The sequence below is a fragment of the Sarcophilus harrisii genome, chromosome 1, assembly GCF_902635505.1.
Source record: "Sarcophilus harrisii chromosome 1, mSarHar1.11, whole genome shotgun sequence".
Taxonomy (NCBI): Eukaryota; Metazoa; Chordata; class Mammalia; order Dasyuromorphia; family Dasyuridae; genus Sarcophilus; species Sarcophilus harrisii.
In genome coordinates this window covers 46,808,417-46,830,052 of record NC_045426.1, presented here as the reverse complement: position 1 = coordinate 46,830,052, position 21,636 = coordinate 46,808,417, and the positions used below count along the sequence as shown (strand labels likewise).

General features: G+C 32.6%; 1 protein-coding gene across 2 annotated transcripts in view; it reads right to left on the bottom strand.

The window, feature by feature from the left end:
• GRM7 (glutamate metabotropic receptor 7) overlaps positions 1-21,636 on the bottom strand; it is a 1,027,380-nt gene that overhangs the window by 719,918 nt on the left and 285,826 nt on the right. The window lies entirely within an intron of this gene.

Here is a 21,636-nt window from a genome sequence, read left to right as displayed (position 1 = left end):
ATACTTCTATGCAATTTATTGTTCTCCTCCCCTTTCCATGCACACACCTGTTTATGTTTGTGTGCCTGTGTGCCTGCATGCATATTTCAATTCTGATGACCTACTTTTGCATTAATAAAGTTTTTACTGAATAGGACAGCTAGGTCACCGTTAAACATCTGTGAGTTTATGCATCTCTTTAAGGAAGTTGCATCGAATATCTTCACCTCTTCATTTCCTAGGGGATGTTGGCAGATCACCAGAATACACAGCTGAAAAGTAATGCTAAAGTGTATCTGAGCACTCTTTACAGAGGGCAGTTTCCATGCAAAAACTTAAAAAGTTAAGTCATTTTTTTGGAATATCATGTGCAATTAAGATAATGCTTCTGTGTACCTGTTGAGACATTAATGAGCTCCCACTGGGGTATTATTAAGTTCACAGTTGGCCATAATTTCAGTTTTCATTCTTATTAAGCCTTACTGATACAGTTCTTAAAAGTAGAAAAATGCTGAAACAACTCTTTCAAAAACATTTTTTTTCCTGATAGCACCCAATGTAACTGGCATGTCATTTGTCTCTCAATACCAGTGTAACAGTTCAGGGACTGGGCTTGCTGGCAACATAGGAGAGAGAATGAAGACAGGAGGATAATTCTGAGAATTCAAAGATGACTCACATTCTTGAATTAATTTAAATTTGGAATTTTGCTGTAGTTGAAATTATTAATGTCAGAGCTTAATCATCAATTAATATAACTCTTACTTTCTTCTCTTTTCATTTCCCTAATTGCTGAACACTGGTACCTTCAACATTCTCAGAAATGTATACAATCATTTTTTTCTGGTCTCAATTATCTAAGTGATATTCAAGCTAATCAGCTCACTCTAATATGAATTTTAAAGCAATCAGACTTATTTGTATCCTGGAGAATGTAACTTTTCTGAGGACAGGGATCATTTTTATGTTTGTCTTCGAATCAACATAGATTAGACTGTAAGGCTAGCTCCTAGGTGCCCCTGAAAGACCCTAATTAAGTCACTTAAATTCCCAGTGTTCTAAAAGATTCTCATGTCTTAAGTTGCAGAGAAGACACCAACTGGCATGCATAGTGAGAATTAAAAGAGTTTTATATATCTATATCTATCTAGCTATCTATATTTCACTTTATAAAACAAGTTCTACACAAATGTTAGTGATGATAATAATGAAAATGATGATGATGATGATGCAATTATAGGACTGGTAGAAAACTTATCTTTTGCTTTTCTAATAGATTTAAATCTTTAAAATATTTTGTACAAATTGCTAAAAAGTGATAAATAAGTTGAATTTTCCTTCTCAGAAGGGCTTCCAGCTAAATAAAGCAGGATGACCAACCAATTGTCATGTGTGTGTAGAAAACATTTTTGTTTCTGTTTTGATGAACTAGATGGGTTACAAAATTTCTGGACAAAATCATCTCTAAGCTCCCTTCTAACTCAATGCTTAGAACAGTGCCTAGAATTCAGTAGGTGCTTAATGAAGTTTTACTGAACTATAGGTTTCCATGAGTCTTCCACAATTCTTTCATGATCTCTTCCATAAAACGTCTAAATGATCCTAAGACTCAAAATCAGCATGAAAGGGTTAAGGGACTGAAAAAGTCAAATGAAACTCATATATTTAAGACAAAATTGGAGAGCTAAACATGAGGACAATTGAGGGAAAATTCTTACTCTTTAACAAGAAGATGTTAAAAAGAATAAAGCACTAGGCCAAGGGGGGAGGGGTCAGAAGACCTAGACTTTGTCATCTCTCAGCTGCATCACCTTAGACAAACCATTTAATCTTTCTGAAATTCTGTTGCCTCAACTATAAAATGAAAACGACAATCCTTGCATTACCTGGTTGCAGGAAAAGAAAGTATTTGTAAAATATGAAGTGTAGTGATTTTTTGAGAATCGAGGACTCAAGTCAGGTAGTTTCCATTGAAAAATGTACAGAACAGATTCTTGATCCTCTTCTCTTGACTAGTATAAACTACAAAGTCACATCACAATTCCTTCCCCCCCACCAACCTTTTTTTCAAATTTTGGACAGTTTTGTTTATTTTAATGCTTCACTGCACTAATCTAGGTCCCTAATATTTTCAAGCTAACTTTTGTCCAAGAGAAAAGATTCTGATGAACTCATTCACGCTAGAGTGTTAAGAATTTATTCTTTTATCCTCAACAGGAATATTTCCATTTAAAAATAATCTTCTGTGAAAGAATTACCAGCATGAATCTCCCCAAAAGTTAAGACAATGGCACACGAAGAAATATGTGTCCATCTTCTTGAGCTCCTTCTTTTAACAGATGATATTAAAGACCACAGTAGCTAAGGGTCACATAGAAAATAAACTCAGATCCTCTGACTCCAGAGCCTACTTTATACTTTCTACTTTTCCATATATAGCTGCTTTGGAGAATGACAAGTATTGGGTTTAGAAGGGAAAAAAAATGTTAGTTTGAATCATTCCTAGGCTGCTCATTACCTGGCCCTTCATTATGATCTCTATTAGGTGTTGAACTGTATAGTATTCTTATACTCAGATACAACTCTGCTTTCTTAGTTCAATTCACCAAATAGTTATTGGGTACCTATTATCTTTAAGCACCATGGTCATCACTAGGGTTAATGAAAACAAAGTTCAAGTCCCATCCTCCAGGAAATTATGTGTCACATGCATAAAACCTTCCAATTTACCTATTTCCTTCAAAGATGAGATAACAACAATCAATATATGCATAACATATGTACATTCATACGTATATATGCACATACATACACTAAAGAACTTTTAAGTTTTTTAAAGCAATTCACATGTTATCTCAATTCAATCCTTACCAAAACAAACAACAAACAAACAAACAAGCAACAAGGCAAGTGCTCTTATTATCTTCACTATTTTACACATGAGGAAACTGAGGCTAATAGACATAATGTTACTTGCCCAGAGTTATACACACCTTGTAAATGTCTAAGTCAACATTCAAACTCAGATCTCCCAGATTCTAGATGAGCACTTTACTTATTTTGCCACTTACATGCCACTAAAAAGTGAATCAATTCATGTCTATCTTATCATGTGTTTTCTCAAGGTCCTTTGTGGCCTTACATTTCTATAACTTGTTTAGACTCTCCATCTAGAAAGAGAGTGTCCTGATAACTGAATGCTACATGAAGGAGAAATAGAAAATAAAACATTTCTTTGGGGTCCTAATATATATATTTTTTCCGCCCCCAACAGAATTTCTCTAAACTCTGGGCCTTAGACATATAAGCCTGAGAACATTGAGGACTGGATCATGGGCTATTTTCTCTGTGGCAATGTGAATGTCAAATTTTTGCAAGTGCTAGAAGGCAAAGGAGTCCAAACTCTTCACAATGTTACTGTGATTGAAAAGTGGAACACTTTCGTCACACTGTAGGCAAGATGCAAAAGGGTTTTTTTTTTAAGGAATGAAGCATTAAAATCACTTTAAAAAACTAAGGTAGAATCTATTTTATACCTCACACATTTTTTGCTATTTACTTGCCAATCTCTCCTAATTATGAAAGCTATTTGTGTTTCAGAGCTCATCCTTTCCCATTTGATCTCTTAGTGTGTGAAGAATGCCAGCTCTGCAGAAATGCTAACTAATTTGCATGATAACAGACAAGGATTTCTTTAAGTCCCTAAAACTTGTCTTTGGTAGAGACCCAGAAAAGTTCTTTAAGAAGTGCTAAGACCTTTATTACAAATCACAAAGAATGAACCATGAAGGGTCAAAGTTGCAGGGAAATCAGGAAGGCAATGGAGGATATGAAAATAGGTACTTTTTATTACCAAAAATGAGTTGGGCATGCAAGGTAGCATCAAAAACAAATTACCCATGAAATATATGATCACCAAATGAGGTGGGTTGTCCATGTAGCAAGAATAATGGATAATAATTGGATAGACAGTGTCAAACTAGTATTATCAAAGTATTAAAATAACCAAAGATAAAGCCAGAGAACCTGATACAGCTAAAGATAGACGCTTAGATTGTATCAAATATGGACTGCTGCTCAAAATTAGAAGTTACTGATTTATTTTCCAGACATAAACCTTTACACTAAGACTAGCATATGATATTTCCATTGCTTTACCTGGGCAATCATTTCCAGCCACTCCCTACCAGAAAACTGGACTCCACTTTTGGAATTGATTAAGACAGTTTCGACCTCATATCTTTCCCACATGTAAGCCTCCACAATACTTCTAGTCATCTTTGTGCCATGGAGGTAGGCATATTGCCTCCACTTTTCCCTTACCTCTTCCAGTTCTTTTTTGTGGGTTGCCTTTGGCTTTTAGTATGCAACCTCCTTGAAGGTAGGGATCACCTTGTTTGCTTGTATTTGTATCCACATTATTAGCACAATTGTATATAGTAAGTTCTTTTAAAATTTTCTATAAATCTCATTTATGTATCTATAACATTATCAATATAAACTTTATATCTAGCTATATATTTTATCTGTGTATAGCATTATATATTTATAATATGTATATATACTTTACGTATCTTGATTTGACTCCATATATTCATCAAACTAACAAAACTCCTTGCAATTATCTCTACTACTATTTTAAATAGACATATATATATGACATTTGTATAAAATTAAGAAGTTGGAGTAGATGATCTCTGAAGGTCATTCCAGTGCGCCTGCCCCCCCTCTCTTTCTATATATATATATATATATATATATATATAGCTTATGATGTGCATGACATAAAGGCATCATTGGACATGGTTTTCTTGGGCACAGAGACGTAAGTTGTGGAAAGAGATATGCAAAAACACATTTAGTTAGAAGAAAAAATCTTGCTATTAGTGGGCTACTGTCCTTCCCATCTTCCAGATAATCACTTCCCCTTGGATTCAAATGTCAAATCTTTCACTTACTGCCTTTTTGACTTTGGTATATCACCTAACCTGTTTTTGCCTAGGCAGCATATTGCTAGAGTTGAATTTGCAGTCTGAAAGCTCTGAATTCAAAATCTGCCTTAGACTGTATGGTTTGTCTTTCAAAAGCCAATATAAATAATTTTCAAGTCTGATCATTCAAAGCTTGATGACATAGTGATGATTTTTCTCAGCTCTATCAAATCATAGAGAGTAAATATCTACTAAATGTGTAATTTTCAACAGTAAAGAGAATTTGCATACTAGTAAATAATGGATCCTTGAGGGGGTACCAAAGAACTTGGGTTCAAATTCTGACCCTAACACTTACGTTACTCTTGCTGATAAGGCACAGAATTTTAGGCCTCCGAGTCCTCAAATTAAGGAGTTGGAGTAGATGATCTCTGAAGGTCATTCCAGCCTCAAATTTATCAATAGTGAGACATGTAGATAGCTCAGTGGACACTAGCCCTGAATTCAAGAGGACCTGAGTTCAAATGTGGTCTCAGACACTTAACACTTCTTAGCTGTGTGACCCTGGGCAAATCACTTAACCCCAATTGCCTGAGCAAAAAAAAAAATAATTATCAATAGGTATTACCTTCAGATAAAGCAATAAGAATGAAGGTTTTAAAAAAATATGGAAGCTTGTGATTGTTTTGTTCTTTTAGTCAAAACTCTTATATGAAACTTTTAAAATGCCATATGTTTAGAATAAGCATAGATTTGCAGGGAAACTTTGGGAAAAGGATTAATGTAGTGGAAAGTTTCATATTGGAACTAAATGATACGAGGAAAACAGCTATTGGGAAAAGCCATGAAGCCCAAGAGAAAGAGCACATGGCTCTCTTTCTGGTTCTTCCACTTAGTACTAGTGATCTGAGGCGAAGGGCAATCTCCTTAAGCATCGGTTTCCTCATCTGTCACTTGTAGTGGAATCATGCAAGGGTGACTTTGGCATGAAATTACCTGGAGGAGAAGTTTGATTCATAAATAAAAAGCCAGCCTTGAAGCCAGGAAGATGGGTTCAAATATCACTGCTGACACTTGCTGACCTTGTGAGCCTGGCAAATTATTTAATCTTTTGGTGCTTTGGGAAAATGATGAGCTGCATGGGGAAAAGGAGTTTCTTCAAAAGAGAGTTCTACCAATAAATGAAATAAAGCTTTACTATCTGTCCTTGTCCCTATTGGGAAATATAATCAGTGTGATATGTGACTAGTATTCTGTCCTACCTGGACTTTGGACAAAGTACAAGGTATTAAAACAAGGATGAATAACAAATTTCACTGGCCATCATATGAATGTCATGGGGAAAATCCTGCCAATGAAGAACTGACTTTTGGAGAGCAAAGGAAATTGTTTGTATCACTCCATAAAGGAATGAGCAAAAACTCTCTTATCTTCTACTTACAATTTAATCAGAGTAGAATTTATATATTTTCATTTAGTTTCATAAAGAGCCCATTCACATCTGTGGTTGGTAAATTGAATTCTTCTACTTGGTGCACATTATATAAGGACATTGTAACTTGCATTCTTGAATATCCATTTAATTCCTTCTTCACTGAAAACCACATAAGCAAGATAGTGTTTTGATTCTTGAGACCAAACTTTAATATCAGTTTTTTAGTTTTTAATGAGGACCATAAATGTAGTTCTCTTTTTATTTGAAAACTTGCTTTCTTCACAATATTTAATATCTAATTTTGAGACAACTCAGAAGTAATAGGAAGGTTCATAAGAATATAAATTTGGAGCTTGAAAGGAAGATAAAGGCCATGTAATTCTGACCTTTCATTTTGCAGATGAGGAAACTGAGCCCCAGAATTAATAAAGTTATTTAGTAAACACAGAATTGTGTGGTGAGGGGAAGGAGTTGAAAGTATTAAGTAATTATTTACAATGCAAGATACTTGTAGCGGGTCACTAAATTCCATATATAAGGAATGCTGCTGGCAGCATGTTGACAGTCTCAAAATATTATGCTTTCTGTGTTTTATTATATTCTCATTCATTTTAATGGTTAATTAAATAATTTCAAATTAAATTTTAATCTGTTTCTTGTGAACTTAGGAATGGTGCTAGTTGAGTGTCTGACACTTCTACCTTGAGTAAGCCTTAAAGTCAGGATTGCTTGATTCAAAATTTCCGTTTGACACATAATATGCCCTGAACCAAACACTTGGCCTCCCAGTATCTCAAAATTTTTTCCAAGAGTATAAATATAGAAGAGTTGTCAACATGTATCGGTTCAAGAAGATTTCTGACCAAGACTCCATATACTAATGAAATCAAAGGTCTAAATTAAAAGGAGAAAGAGGCATTCTTGTACAATATCCTTCACCCAGCTGTTTGCTATTATTGTATTTTCATAAATAACTTGATAAGAAAAGTTGTGGCTAAGAAATAGAAAGATAAAACAATGGAACAGAGGAAATATACAATTTGTAGCAGCAAATGACTATAGTAATCTTCTGTTTATTAGTAATGACAAGTTTTGAGGATAAGAATTCATTAATTAATTAATTTTTTTTTGGAAAAGCTGGAAAGCCATCAGGCAGAAAGTTGGGATATATCTTATACCTAATTACTGAGATACCTTCAAATGGATACATGACCTAAATATAGATTAAAAGAAAGTTTGAAAAACATCAGATAGATGAACAATTTATGAATAAGCAAGAGATACTAGTGAGAGTTGTAAAATGGATAATTTCAGTTACATTAAATTAAAATAAAGATTTTGTACAAATAAAATAAAGTCAAAATCAGAAAGAAAAAGGAAAACTAGGGAAATAAATGCATAAGTAATTTCTAAGATAAAGATATGTCTCAAATATAGAAACTTTTGCAAATCTATAATAATGAGTCATTCCCAATTGATAAATGGTCAAAAGATAAGAGTAGGCAGTTTTCTGATGAAGAAATCAAAACAATTTATAGTCATATGAAAATATACTCTAAATCATTATTGATTGGAGAAATACAAATTAAAACAAACTTGAGCTATCATTCTACCTTGCCAGATTAACTAAAATAGTTGAAGGGAAAAGAGACAAATGTTGAAGAGAATATGGAAAAAGTAGAATAATGATAAATTGTTGGAATTGTGAACTGATTCAACCAAATTGGAGAATAATCTCAAATATACCTGAAATGTTATCAAACTGCCCCTACTATTTAATTCAACAATATCACAACTAAATCTATTTCCAAAGATAATTAGGGAAAAATAAAAATAATCTATTTGTTCTAAAATATTTATGGCAATTCTATTTTGGAGGGGCAAAGAAGTAGGAAGGATCCCCATCAATTGGAAAATGACTGAACACACTGTGGTTTATGATTATGATGGAACACTACTGTGCTATGAGAAATGATGAGCTCATTAATTTTAGAAAGCTTTGATATATTTGCACAAAAAATGAAGAACAGAAAGAACAGAACCAAGAGAATTTTGTATACTATAACAGCAATACTTTTTTTAGGAATAACTTTGAGCAACTAAGTCATTTTGACTATTATAAATACCTAAATTAACTATAAAGGACAAATGAAGTAAGACATCTGAATCTAGAAAAAAGACTCTGATATACATATATACAGAAGTATATATAAAATGATTACAGTTACAGTTTCAAGTGCATTCTTTTTTAAAATTCTACTTTGTTTCAAATGCTTGTTTTATTTCTTGAGTGCAGAATAAAATAAAATAACACGAAAGAAAAGTAGTTGTTAGTGTTCATCTCATTATTTCAACTTTATAGATGAGAAAATTAAAGTTTAGTGATGTTAATGCCCAAGATTATACAATTGGTAAGTTGTGAAAGTATGACTTAAATCCAGATTAACCATGGTTTGTACCACTCTGATCCCTTATTGCCCCATATATGTTTTTCTTGTACTCAGAAGAGAATGACCTCTAGGAGAAAGGCACTATCATGAATCAAAACCAAAATGGCAATCTCATCAACTGTTCAGGTATCACAAAGAAGAGAACCACTCACGTATTAGATGGCACCGTGAAATCTCAGGGTAATCTTCAGAGACTAAAATATTGGATGGTATTAAATAAGATGAAATGTAATAAAAATTAATGTAAAGTCCTCTAGTTGGGTTCCAAAAATTGACTTCACAAGTTTAAGATGAGAGAAGCATAGGCTAGAAAGATATTTATATTATTAAAAGAAAAAAGGCCTAGGGTTTCAATAGATTGAAACTCACTTTGTATTAGGAGTATGATAACTGACAAACATGCCAGTTAATGAGATGTTATATTGCATTAAGAAAGATCAAACATCAAGAGATACAAAGAGGGTACTTCTAGGCTCAGTCTTGCTCAGATCACATTGAAGTACAGTATCCAGTTCTGGCCATCCAATTTTAAGTCAAGAAGATAAGAAATGGGAGGGTGTCCAGAGGAATATAGTCAGAATGATGACAAATCTTGAGCTGGTGTCATTTGAGGATCAAATAAAAGATCTAAGGATTCTTAGCTGGGAAAGTAAAGAACTATATCTTGCTTCCTCCAATATTTGAAGAACTGGCATAGAGGAAGAGTTTACACTTATTACAACTAGCCCCAGAGAATAGAATTAAGAACAGGTAATAAAACCTGCAAAAAGGAAAATTTAAATTTGATATCATATGAAATTTTCTAATTAGTGGAGTCACTAGTATACTGGTTAATGCTTAACAATTGGTTCTCAAAAAAAATTGTAAAGTATACACAAACCTACTTTATTTTCCCTTCATTTTCTTAAGTCTCAACAATCACAAATCAAGCTTTGATTTTTAATGTTTATCAATTTCCAAGGTACAGACATTCACACTGGAAATTTAACAATGAGAATACACATATTAATTTAAGCTAGCTCTATTATACCCTCTGAAGAGCTATCCCAAAGTAGAGTTGCCTAATTCAGAAGACAGAGAATTATTGCCCTTTAGTTGAAGTCTTAAAACAAAGATTACATAATCATCTATCTGCCAGTTGTATTGCAAAGGAGTTCTTTGTTTATCTAAGGATTAAACCAAAAGACCTCTGAGATTTCTTGCTACTCTGAGAGTTTGAGATTTGATCTTATTATTTCACCACTGCATATAAGTAGCATCAAAAAACCCTGCAGAATATACTCCAAATTTGGGGTTTCTATTATATAACTAAATCTGCCACAACAACCTAGATATTGTGTACATTGGTCAAGAAACTTTCCTGTGAGCTCTGTAGGCAAAGCAGGGTGTATGTGTGTGTCTATGTGCATGTGTTTGCTTTGTATTCTTAGAAGTAAGCACAGTGTCAGACACATAAAAAATACTGAGTACTGAATTAAATTTATGTGCTAGACACATATTGACCACCACCCCAAATCTTCCATTTTCGTTATTTCTGCCTGATAATAAAGTTTTTGTCATTGTGATAAAATTCTTAATTTACATATGTTTCCATGATACTTTGTAATTTACATAATTACAGCTTATTCTACATTAATTATATTTTAGATTGTGTGTTTCCTAAAGAGCTCAAGTTAGATGTCTTAATCTCTTCATCAACATATCTATAAATTTCATTTTAGGATGTTGATTCAGAAATGGCTTACTTCTCTGCAGGTAGCTAATCCCAAGCCCCATGTGTAAATTCCTGCTTTATTCTATCACTGAGGTTTTCTTTGTTCTACTTTGGAGTATTATCCGAAAAATATCTTTGAGCAGCATCCATAAACTGAACTTCTTTCTACTGAAGGTTCTTGGTCAGTTTGGTACTATTATGTCAAGATGATGTTAAAATCATAAAACAAAAGAGTTACAAGGGACAAATGAAGTTGTTTTCTTGAATGCAGATAAAATTTTAAAAGTTTTTATATTTCAGTGATTTACACATTTCATTAATAATAAAACTAGAATTGGGACCCAGGTCCTTTCATATTCCAGTGTCCTTTCTACTACAGAACACTTATCTTTTAGATTTGTAATTTCATACTCAGATGACTACACCACTAGAAGGGACCTTGGACTTTGAATCTATGGGGTCTCAAATTAGACAGAACCACTCATACTTTTTCACTGATGTGTCATTGGTGGGTCTATTGTATACATCGTGACAATTGCATGCAGCCCCACAAGTGGTATAGGTTGTAATCACAAGTATATTACCAGGCAGTGCTTTGCTTTTGAAATATCCCTTCAGAAAAAAAAAAAAAAAACACACAATATTAGTTATTAAAGATTTTAGTGAATTCTACATAAGTTGATGAAGGTCCATCATTTCAATTACTTTATCTGGTATTATGCTCTAATATTGACCCTATTCTTTATATCCTCCCGTGAATAATCCTGTAACAGATAAAGAATTAAAAGAGATTATTGGGATTTCCCTCAAAGGATAAAAGCACTATGGGAGTATGGGAAAGAATTCAAGGAAATCTTCCTTATAACTTCCATGACAAATTTTCATCTTTACTAATATGAGCAAATGACCTAACAGGTCGTTTACATGAGGTCAAGAGAAATTTAATATTAAAATCACAAATATAACAAGATAGTAATATGATACCTGGTTTTCTCTATGCCTAGATGAGTGCAAATTATATACTTTGCCCTATCTTAGAATCATAAGATTGAGAAGTGTTATAAATTCAAGAACAGAATTATTAAATTCTGTTCCATGATACAAAGAAAGGAGGGGAATTGCAAAAATAACAAACTTAAAAAGTTAAAAAAAAATGGTAACGATAACTATAGGCTTTGGGCTTGGCTGATACATGAACCTTATCTCAAAGTAAGGTGAGAAGGGAAAAACAAAGAATATGGCTTTGTTCTTAATATAAGCCTCTGCATCTTTGGAGTAATACACACACACACACACTGTATATATATATATATATATATATATATATATATATATATATATATATATATATATATAGTCAATTGGGGGGCAATAAAATTACTTGCAATAAAAGGCAATAGGATGATGGATTAAAATTAATTGGAAACTAAATAATCTAATCCTTGAGTCTAAACAACAAATTATAGAAACAATTAATAATGTCATCAAAGATATTGTCAATAATGAGACAACCTAACAAAATTTATGAGATAAAACCAGAGCAATAATTAGGGAAAGTTTTATATCTCTAAATACTTACACGAATAAAATAAAGAGAAAATCAATGAATTGGGACTGGAATGTTTAAAAAGCTAGAAAAAATAAATTAAAAATATCCAGCAAAATAGAAATTCAGAAATTCAAAGGAGAGATTCTTAAAATTGATAGTAAGAAAACTATTTAAATACTTAATAAAATTAACATTTGGTTTTATAAAAAAAATTAACATCTGGTTGATTTGATTTTAAAAAAAAGACAGTAATAAAACAAATTACCAAGTTAAAATGAAAAGGATGAATTCATCACCAATGAAGAGAAAATCAACCAATAATTAGGAGCTAAAGAAAGGAAGAGAGGAAAGGAAGGAAGGAAGGAAAGAAAGAAGGAAGGAAGGAAGGAAGAGAGAGGGAGAAAGGAAGGAAGGAAGAGGAGGGAGGAACGAAGGAAGGAAGGAAAGAAGGAAGGAACTAAAGAAGCCATTAATGAACTCTCTAAGAAAATAAAATCTCCAGAACTAAGTGAATTTGCAAATGAATTTTACCAAACATTTAAAGATTAATTCCAATACTAAATAAACTACTTGGAAAAGTAGGTGTAGAAGTCCTACTAAATTTTTTTTTATGACATAAATATAGTTTTTTGATTTGATACCTAAACCAGGAAGAGTCAAAACAGAAAAAGAAAATTATAGACCAATCTCCCTAAAGTATATTGATACAAAAACTTTAAATAAAATATTAGCAAGTTGACTACAGAAAGTATCACCAGATAATACACTATTATCAGCTGGGATTTATGTCAGAAATGCAGAATCACTTCAATAGTAGGAAAACTATTAGCATAATTGTACAATCAATAACAAAATCAACAGAAAACATATGAATATCTCAACAGATGTATAAGAAGCTTTTGATATAATTATCATCCTATTAAAAACAAAAATGCACATAACAATAAATGATGTTTTCCTTTAAATGATAAATGGCATCTATCTATAACCATCAGCAAGCATTATCTATCTTTCAGATAAGCTAGAAGCTTTCCCAATGAGATCAGGGATGAAACAAGAATACCTTCCTTTTTTCACCACTATTATTCAATATCTTACTAGAAACTTTGGTTTTAACGCTAAGAGAAGAAAAAAGAAATTGAAGTAATTAGAATAGATAAATGAAGAGACAAAACTATAACTCTTTAAAGATGTTATGATAATATATTATCATATATATAGATAGAATTCTAGAGAATTAACTAAAACGTTACTTGAAATAATTAATGAATTCGGCAAAATTACAGGAATATAAAATGAACCCATCTAAATCATCAGCATTTTTTATAAATTACCAATAAATCTCATAATTCCATTTAAAATAACTCTAAACAATGTAAAATATTCAGGAATTTATTTGTCAAGACAAAAACAATTTTCATGCAAATAAAGTGAGATCTAAACAATTGGGAAACTATTAATTGCTCATGAGTAGGCCAAGCTAAAATAAAAAAAAAACAATTTTATCTAAATTTATTTAGTTATTCAGTGTCATATAATCAGACTACCAAAAATTATTTTAATAGAGCTAGAAAAAATGGCTTGATTGGAAGGTAGCCTTGGAACCAATCACAGGAATTTTTACTTGACAGACAAATGCATACATATATCCATGTTTACCTATAACTTTCTTTGGGAGGGTGGGGGGGAGTAAAAAGGGTAAAAAGAATAAACTAAAAAGGCCACAAGAAAAAAGAAAAGAAAACTTATGAGGAAGCAAAGAAAAGATAGACAAACAAAACAAAGAAACAAAAAATAATAATAATGTTGGTAACAGTGAGAATTACCCAAAAGTGGAATGAGCTGCTTTAGTAGGTTCTGTTTTCTTTCTCATTTGAGGTCTTTCCACTTATTTAGTATTTTTTCTATCATGCATTCAACAATAATCAATAATAACAAGCATGTCATGACATTGAGAGCACGGAAGCAAACAGAATACTTGAAGCTTCTGCAACATGAAATATCTTTTTAAAAGATTGCTAAAATGTGAATCTATATACCATAAGATAGTAAATAATGGTTTTTTGTTCTTTTTTGTGATTCCTCATCCTATCTTATGTGTACTTTACAAACAGTGCTTTATTATTGCTATGTTCTGTATCTGTGACTATTTCCCAACCTTCTCTTTCCATCTCCTCTTCTATGACCTAATCACTTCCTTCTATGAATTATTTGTACTCATATAAAACCCTTAACATCTTGGCCATATTTAAGATTGTCCACCTCTTTGCCTCTAGTTAAATTGATTTTAACAGTTTTTTGTGTCCTTGATCTCTTTGGAAGTCTGGCAAAATCTATGCGTCCCTTCTGAAAATCATATTTTTATTTTCTTCTGAGTTAACTGGGGTTAAGTGACTTGCCCAGGCTCAGCTAGGAAGTTTTAAGTGTTTGAGACCAGATTTGAACTCAGGTCCTCCTGACTTCAAGGCTGGTACTCTATCCACTGTACCATCTAGCTGTCTCATAAAAATCATATTTTTAAAGTACATTGAAATGTATCTATATATGGTAGATAGCACCAAGATAAGAAATTCTATTAGTTAGTCATCTCTCTAGCAAGGACTGGACTCTCATTAAGCAAAGACTAGATGACTACCTGTGAATTATAGATTTTTGTGTATATGGGTATGGCATAGTTGGCCAATGATATCCCTTCCAACTCTGAAATTCTGTGATTCTCTGATCCTCAGATAAGTGCAGTTGAGAAGTATAAACTAAGACTTCAGAGGAGGAAATGACTAGATAAATGAAGGAAAGCTTTAAGAAGCTTGTAACTATTAAGACTAGTACTTGGACTTAAATTTTACATAAATAAATATTTTAATGGGTACATGATTTAGACATAAAGGGTGATACCATAAGCAAATTGGGAGAGGAAGTTTACCTCTAAGATCTATGAAGAAGAAAAGGATTTATGACCAAGAGGGATAGAGAACATTATGCAATACAAAATGGATAATTTTGATTACATTAAATTAAATAGTTTATTTCACAAACAAAGCACATGCTAACAAGTTTGGAAGAAAGGTAGAAAGATGGGAAACATTTTTACAGCAATTATTTCTAATTAAGCCCCATTTCTAAATTATATCAATTTATAAAAATACAAGTCATTCCTCAATTAATAAATGGTCAAAAGAGATGAACAGACAGTCTTCAGATGAAGAAATTGAAGCTGCTTATATAATGTAAAATGCTATAAATCACTATTGATTAGAAAAAATGTAAATTAAAACAACTCTGAGGTAATACTTCATATCTATCAGATTGACTAATATGACAAATCAGTAAAAATAATATACATTGGAGAAGATGTGGGGAAAATTTGCACACAAATACATTGTTTATTAGAATTGTAAATAATCCATTCATTCAGGAGAGCAATTTGATCAAAGAGCAAACTGTACATACCCTTTGATTTAATAAGCTTCTACGAGGTGTATATCACAAAGAAATAATAAAAAGAGGAAAAGACTTGTATGTTCAAAACATTTTTGGCAACTTTTTTATGGCAATGAATTGGAAATTGAGAGAATGCTTATTAATTGGGGAATGACTAAACAATTTTGTAGCATATGAATTCAATGGAATACTACTGTGCTATAAGAAATGATAAGCAGGTGGATTTCAGAAAAGCTTGGAAAGAGTTAAATGAACTGATGCAGAATAAAGCAAGTAGTCCCAGGAGAACATTATACAGAATAACAGTAACACTGTGTGATGACCAACTGTAATGTCTGAGCTAGCTTTCTGGAAGTCCTCCAGAAGGGCCTTGATCTCAACAGGATAGATACCACAAGAATGGACAAGGATAAAGTCCAAAGTCTTTATTGTCTCTTACACAGTCTGCCTCTGTCATAGTCTGACCCATTCTCTTCTAGCAGTCTAACAATCTGACAGTTTCCCCCATGGTGCAGAAGACAAGACAGCCACTAGGATGCTGGTCAAAGATAGAATGGCTATATTCCAGTCCTTCTTACCTTTATACCTTATTGTAATTACATCATTCTAGCATACTGATTATATGTGAACTTAGAGAACCATTACATCACCATGATAAGTATTAAGTATATATGTGAACTAGAGAACATCATCAATTCCACTAAGTTACCACCTTGTTTCAAGTATACTTTTCCAGAGTTTTAGTCATCTACAACCAACTATGATTGACTTAATTTTTAGAACTAAACATAGTCTAACACTGTAAAGTTACCCATGCATATAACCTGTAAATAAAAGGCTATTAAATAAATAAAAAAAAGAACTAAACATAGTCCAAGACAATCCCAAAGACTCTTGATAGAAAATATTATGCAGCTAACTATAAAAAAGAACTATGAAGTCTGAGTAAAGATGAAAGCATACTATTTTCACTTGTTTTTCTTGTGAATTTTTCCTTTTTTCAGTTGCAACATGACGAATGTGAAAATGTTTCCATGATTACACATGTTCTCAAGACACTTGCCTAAGCAATGAAAGTACCCATATAAAACAAAACAAAACAAAAATTCCAGACAATTCTTGTCATCATAGAGCCTACATTCTAATAAGAGGCAGACAATTCCTGTAGAAGGTCTCAGCTGTCACAGATAGAAAAGATAAGTGGTTCTTAGGATATAATAATAAGGTATGTGTGTTTTATTTAGCATCATTTCAGATTGCTTATTGTTCTGGGGAGAGAAGGAAGGACAGGAGAAAAATTTGAAACTAAAAATCTTGTAAAAAGTGAATGGTGAAAACTACTCTTACATGTAATTGGGGCAAAATACTATTTGCAAAATAAAAAAGAAAAGGGATTTATGGAAATCAACAAACTTAATAGGCTGTCATATTTCTTTTCCTCCCAGCCTTGATTCTTACTAAGCAGGAGGTCTCTAATAAAATCTTGAATATTTCATTGAATCCTTTCAGTAGTTAAAGATGGAAAAGTATCAACAAGCCATTGTAATAAAGCAAGAAAGGATCAACCCTGTCCCTCTAAATGTAAGTATATGTGTGTATACTTTTTACATATACATATGTACATATATGTGTATATATATCTATATTCATATGTAAATATACATATACATGCATATAAACAAGTACACCCCCATCTAATCCACTAGATTCCCTATCAAACTCTTAAATATACATTTATTAAGCATCTAATATGATGTGTCAGGAGCTGGAAATATAAACAGGATGAATAAAACAATCTCTATTTGATTTCATTCATGTCTTTTCCTTCTAAGGATGTAGAGCTTAACTCACCCATGTTACTCACATCTGTGCCACTCTCACTCATAAATTCACTACAAGAAGTTTAACCAATATTACTTAGTTGGTTTATTTCCCCTCACTATATCACCTGCCCATTCTAGCTCTAATTGTTGAAAAATAGGTTGGTTGTTTTTAAACTGGGTCATTACACTCATATACAAACATTTATTTAAACATTTAGGCTGTTGTCTATAGTCAAAGGAAATTGAGCATAGTGATATTATATAAAATTAGCCTTTGTAGATAGTCACACATGTCAAAGCAATCTGAGATGTTTTAGCATTGTAAGCTACCTCAAAGATCATCTAGCATAGTTTTTTTCCTTTGCATATGAAAAAAAATGAGATCAAGATTCAGTAACCTACCCTGTTATACACAACTCATTAAAGCCAATTGAAATTATACCACAAATTTCTTCATCCCTGATTCAGTGTTGTATTCACTGATCCAAAATAATTTCATTTGAATTGAATTGAATTTCACAAACATTAATTAAGCACTTACTATGTGCAAGGCACTATGTTAGTTGCTGAGGGTTCAAAGACAAAAATGAAATTCTCTTGTCCTTAAAAAGGTCAAAGACTACTGACTGATCCCAATTAAACAACTAACAATCTCATTTTTACTCCGAATTAGCAGTTAATGAAAAAAAAAATCAACCTCAAGAGTGAAATGAATTTTGTAAACTAGAAACTTTAGACACAAAGTCAGTATTAAACTACAATTTCAGATAATGGTGACAGACATATCAGATTAGCAGAGCAAACATCAGGACTAAATATGGTTATGATGATGATGCAACAGACAAAGTATATCAAGTGATATCAGAATTAGGAAGAATTTCTAAAGTTTTGTAGCCTAATCCAGATTTGACCAAAATGGTCAGGAAGTGAGATGAATAATCATAGACCTATTAATTATTTGTTTGTGATTTGTGGCACTTATTGAGTGATCAAGGATTTCACCTCAGGCTTGCATATGGGTTACTCTGGCTATCCGAGTTAGTTTTTACCACCAAGGAAGATAGATTATTTATAAATATGAAAGAACATTTACCTGTTAAAGTACTCAGAGTTAGTATCAACTAAAATTCAGTATATCTTTAAGAGTTGTATATACTTTTTAATAGAGTTATAACTATAAGCTTTAGTTGGAGTAGTTTTCAGGATCATTGTGAAGGTAGTCATCTCTCTCAGCTGTTCTAAAGTTCATCTATGCTGGGTCTAAGTGTTTAGAAAACTGTTCGAAGATGCATCAATGATTGATTTAAAAAATTATTAAATACTTGCTAAATGCTTAAGGCACTGTGCTAGATGATGAGGATGTTCATAAAGAAAAAAACCACAACAGACAATTCTTGTCATATTAGAGCCCACAATCTAGTAAGAGGGAAACAATTTTTATAGGAGATTTTCAGCTGCCTCAGATAGAAAGGACCAAATTGTCATTAGGATATAGTGGTAAGGTAGTTGCATTTTCTTTAGTGTAAACTTATTTGATAAAATCTTAGCCATTTCTGATTTTGAGACATTTGACGTTGCCAAAGACTTAGCTGGTGATGAGAAATGTCTTTTCTGGGTATTCAATTTCTGTGTCTGCTGAGAAGAAAGGGGCTATACTAAGTCACCCACATCCTGCGACTATGGAAAGAGACTTTACCCCTTCTTCCTCTTTCTCCTTACTTTTTCTCCTCCTCCTGCTACTTATCTAAATGGACTAGGTGTTTTCTCTGGTAAGGATTGTGGCTTTGGCTATTCCTTTTTATCAGTGGCCTTTTCACTGATGTACCTTTTTGCCTCATTTTCCAACCTTCCCCTTGTTTTGACTTATAGATAATATGCTCTCCTTAATTCTCAATCAGAACTCCTAGAATGTTAACCTGTTTGCCCTGATGCTGACTAATGGTGTATCATTTGCTGCTTCCTGGCTTTCTCCAAAATCACCTAGGGATTACTTTTCCTTGCCCACCTTACAGCATCTTACCCAGAAAGATAAATGGAGTATTTCTCATCTTTACTTTCCAAATCCTCCTCTCCCCCCAAAAAAACCTTGGAAAATATTTGCTATAAATCTAAGTTCATTCACTAAATTACATCCTTCACTTTTAACTTTAAACAAAATCTTGTTCTACTTTACCATAGTGCCTGGGTTCTCTAGCTGGGTAATATTTCACTATGATGACATCTTCTATGACCCTTTCCCTTACACCAATTAGGAAACCAAGACTCCTGAGCAGTATCACTAAATGTAGGAAAATAATACTGCAGCCATATACTCCCATTTCAAGTGAAGAAACTGGGTAAGACAGTAAATTCTATGTGTTTTCATAGGGTAGATCTCTATGCTCTGGATAGGTGCAAGTCATATTGACGTTTACAATTTAAATAAATGAAGGGCAAAGGGTGAAGAGAACAGTGGAAAGAGGATGGGAAAAACAACAAAAAGCTAAAAATTAAAAGGTCAAGGAAGGTAGACAGTTTATGCATTACACACTTATTTACAAGAGTGATTGCTATTTTGGGTTTTGAATTTTTTTAAGGGGATAAGGAGTAATTAACATCAATTATTAAGTGCACTAAGATCTTACAATATTTTGTTATTTAATAGAAAATCCTTTCACAACTTCATTTTTCTCTTCCACAAATAGCTTTGTTTTATCTTTATAATAATATTTATTTAGTGCCTTTTGATAACACTTTTTTTCTTAAGTATTTTATGTAGATGATCTCATTTTATCTTCACCACTATTTTATCAGGAAGGTACTGTGATCCTTTAATAACAAAAAGGACCACACAAAACACATAATTTAATAAGTATTCACTATGCACCAGGGCCTTGGCTAAATGTTGGAGATAAAATAACAAAGATAATACCTGTCCTCAAGGACTTAAAATATGTTGTGGGGGTGGAGAGGAGGCTCAAGGGGAAGAATACCTACATGATATTGATGGTGGTGAAACCAAGTAGTACAGGTGCTTCTCATTTCATTGGATAAATAAACAGTGGGTCAAAAAAAAAAAATAAGTGAGCTTTGGAACACACAACTAGTAAATGAGGCAGGGCTTGGATCCAAATCTTCTAAATATTCTTTATGAAATATCTAACACTTGATCTACTATGTCATGCCAGAGCTTAGACAGCCCAAATAGGAAAAATATTAAAAGTTTTAAAAAATAAATCCTTTGGAGTTATCTGGGGGTAAAATGAGATTAAATAACGTGTCTAGGTAGCTAATAAATATGCAAAGACAGATCCAAAATTATGTTCTTAAGATGCCAAGTCCAGTGCTCCATATTATGCCAACTAGTTACTTCTTGTATCTATTACCCACCATTCTGTCTTGCACATTATAAATACCAAGAACCCTTGATATGGGTACTCTTTCTACCATTGCAGATCACAACCTTCCTACATGTCAATATTCAGTTTCATGGGTTATTTAGCCAAGTTATTTATCACTTTATAGCTGACAATAACCCTCTGTGAATCTTGCTATGCTAGTCCTTGAATAATAGGGCTAAAGACTGTCACCAAGGCCATATGTTAAGCACTTCCCCCTCACCAGCTTGTTTGGCTTTTTTAGAATCAGTTCTACTGACATGGCTTAAAACAACTCAAAAATAATTTAAAGAAATTTAAAAGATCCAGAAAAAGAAAAAAAGTAGACTCTGATTTTCTTGACACACTACCAGTTATAGACATGTTTGGGCACACTGAACTGAGATGTTTTAGGGATGATTCTAGAATTATATCTCACTATATTTTCTTACCACGAGAAGTTATAGGAGAACTTTGAGTTTTGCTCTCTTTCCCTAGGTACACATTAAGTTTATTTTGTTGTTTTTTTTGGCAACTAAGAAATAATAAACAGTAGCATCTTACATTGTCTCCAAAACTAATTTAAAAATGGCTAAATGTATGATGCATTAGAGGACTAGACACATTAGTAATTCATTACAAATGTTTATTGAATTAAATTGAGACTTCTCTAACATTTACATAAGGGAATGAATTCTTTGGATAAGCATCAACAGAGTTATTTTAATTGATGTAGAGTGAATAGATGATTAATAGTAATTCTGTTAATTGATAATTGATAAGAGATCACTAGGTTAAAAGCCAGCATGGATCATTCAAAACCACAGAACATGTTTGAAACGTCACAACTGTCAGAATATCTGGTTATATGGTCCAGGTATCATTTGTGGGAATATGTAGACCCAAATGTCACAGAAGTGAATCCCAAATGGGTTCAGTTATATGCAAGTTTGTGCTG